This window comes from Zingiber officinale, chromosome 8B (assembly GCF_018446385.1).
Source record: "Zingiber officinale cultivar Zhangliang chromosome 8B, Zo_v1.1, whole genome shotgun sequence".
NCBI classification, from domain to species: Eukaryota; Viridiplantae; Streptophyta; class Magnoliopsida; order Zingiberales; family Zingiberaceae; genus Zingiber; species Zingiber officinale.
The window spans coordinates 108,385,289-108,388,230 of record NC_056001.1 but is presented as its reverse complement, the minus strand read 5'-3'; positions in this window follow the sequence as shown (position 1 = coordinate 108,388,230).

Genomic DNA, 2,942 nt, shown 5'->3' with positions numbered 1-2,942 from the left:
AGACCTGGCCTCCGTCCTGACCATCTCGATATAACATCGTCGAACCGTTAGCTGGTCCCCCTTCACTTCTCCTACTCGATCCTCGACCGGAAATTTGATCTTCTGGTAAAAAGTCGAGACGACCGCGCAGAACTCATTGAGGGTCGGCCGACCCAGAATGACGTTATATGCTGAGATGGCCTCCACTACGATGAAGTTAGTTACTCTTGTCCTCCGAAGGGGCTCCTCTCCTAGTGACACTACCAATTTGACTGGGCAAGCGGCTGGACCTCGTTGCCCGTGAATCTGTACAGGGGGTTGTCATTGGCAGTAGCTCGACGCGATCGATCTGGAGTTGGCCGAACGCCTTCTTGAAGATGATGTTGACCAAACTCTCTGTGTCAATGAAGATGCGATGAATAGTATAATTCGCTATCACCGTTCGGATGATGAGGGCATCATCGTGCGACACTTCAACTCCTTCGAGATCCCTGGGGCCGAAACTGATCTCGGGTCCGATTGCCTTCTCCTGTATACAACCGATGGCATGGATCTCTAGCCACAGGGCGTGTGACTTGCGGGCTCGATTGGAGTCTCCGTCGGTTGGTCCTCCCGCTATAATGTTGATCTCCCCTCGAGCGACTTTGCTCCTGTTTTCTTCTTCCCGAGCGGAGGGCCTTGCTCGTCGTGCGAGGCTCGGGGTCGATCACCACTCCTGGGAGAACGATGGTGCTTCCGATCAGGCGACCGTCTATCCGTTCGCCGCCCGGTATCTGGATGTCGCTGCTCGGGCGAGGGTGATCAACGACGATAGTTCCTCGAGGCTGGCTGGACGCCCGGGGCGAACCCCAGATAGTCTCGTGTGTTGTGGCTGGCAGACTGGTGGAAAGAACAAAACATGAGAGTCCATACCTTTCCCCTCGGCTTTGGTGGCTCGGAAGCCACATGCTGAATGGCGTGTGGCCTGGCTTCTTGATGGGGCCTTACCCCTTCGGTTAGGGGTCCTCTGGGTGGTTGATGATTAACCGGCTGCCTCCGCTCTATCGGCGCAACAGGCTCGGTCGGAGCCTCCTTCCTTCGGGTTGCCTGGGCCTCCTCTACATTGATATACTTACTTGTCTTCTTCAGCATATGATCATAATCGCGAGGTGGCTTCCGGATGAGCGAGCGGAAGAAGTCACCGTCGGTAAGCCCTTGGGTGAAGGCATGAATCATGGTTTCGGAGGAGACTGTGGGGATGTCCATTGCCGCCTGGTTGAAGCGTTGAATATAGGCTCAAAGGGTCTCTCTCGACCCTTGCTTCATAGAAAATAGGTTGACACTTGTCTTCTGGTAACGTCTGCTGCTAGCGAAGTGTTGGAGGAAGGTCGTTCGGAAGTCCTTGAAGCTTTTGATCGATCCGTTCGGCAGCCTCCGGAACCAGCGTTGTGCCAAGCCTGATAATGTCGTGAGGAAGACCTTGAATTTGACTCCATCCGTGTATTGATGAAGAGTTGCAACATTGTTGAACTTGCCCAAGTGGTCGTCCGGGTCCATTGATCCATTATACTCCCCGATCTCCAGAGGAGCATAATGTCTGGGTAGCGGATCCTACAAAATTGCCTCAGAGAATTGGCGGTTGATCCGCTCGGGCGACAAATCGGCTCGGGGAGCTTTCCCCTTCCTTGCATCCCGAGCTGGAGCTTCATCTGACGAAGATCCTTGGTCTTGATGAGCTTGTGCAATTTCTGAGGGCATCTGGAACAGAGCCCTATGAAACGATATCGGGGCGGGCGGCGCTTCCGCCTAAGTGTCGGTCGGACCTTTGTTTTGTCCCCATATGGAGAGTTGCTCTGGTCTGTCCTCGTGCGCCGCTCAACCTCCCGACGTCGAAGTCGCTTGCTGTGCCATTCGTTCAGCTAATGCCTTTTGCTGCTGCTGCTCCACGATTTTTGTCGCCCGTGCCTGGATGAGCGCATCGAGCTCCTCTTGAGAGAGCGTCACGGTGTGAGATCTTCCAGCTTCCTCCATCTTCTACTATACTCGGATTCAGGTGCGTTCCCACAGACGACGCCAATTTGATCATGTCCGAGTGCTGAGTCGATGGTCGCTGGGGATGTGGCGCTCTCGTTGACTCCGTGTGGCCCTCTGAGTGACGTAGACCTCCGGCGAGAACCTGCAAGCACAAAATCAAGCAGGGAAGGGGTTCCCGGCGATGACCCTCCGACGCTCAAGTTAGCTCCTAGCGGCAAGAAATCGAAAGAGAGTGACGAGAACTGTAGCTATAGTGATGAATAGCGCCTACCTCCGTTAAGGCCTGGGGTCCCTTTATAGGGCTCCCTGAAGGCGCGTGCACGCTTACCGAGACATGCACGCTTCTCAAAGCATATCTGTAATGAGTGCGTCAGAAAAGCGTGTCTGACGTCATACCTCAAGAGTGCGAGCATATCCCTGACGTGATCGTGGAAACTTCCGTTCTCTGTTTGATCCGGCCGTCGACCATGCAGTCTATCGGCGACACTTGTCTCGAGGAAAATGGAGTTACCTGCTCCTTTTGTCTTGTACCAAGCCGGACGGAAGAACCGTTCGGCTAACGTCGCGGTCGGCCGAGCGGGACATCTGCTCAGCCAATCATACGTCGACCCCAGCGCTGTCCGGACGAACAGGAGAACCTCGATGGCCATGCTTCCCGCTCGACTGAGGCGAAAACCGCTCACCCCTCATCCCCTACTGTTAAGCCATGCTAGTCACAGCCGAACCGAGATGATGACCGTTGACTTTTATCTTGACTGCTGACCTTGACGTCACCCGTGGCCTAAGATCCTCTATCCACACTTCAAACTCATAACTCCAAATCTAGTAGCAATAATTTTATCATGACTTCTCTTCTTTGAATACACACATTATTTTTCAATAATGTACAACATGTAGATCAAATCATATTAGATCTATTGATATATGAGAAATTATTTCCACAAGACACA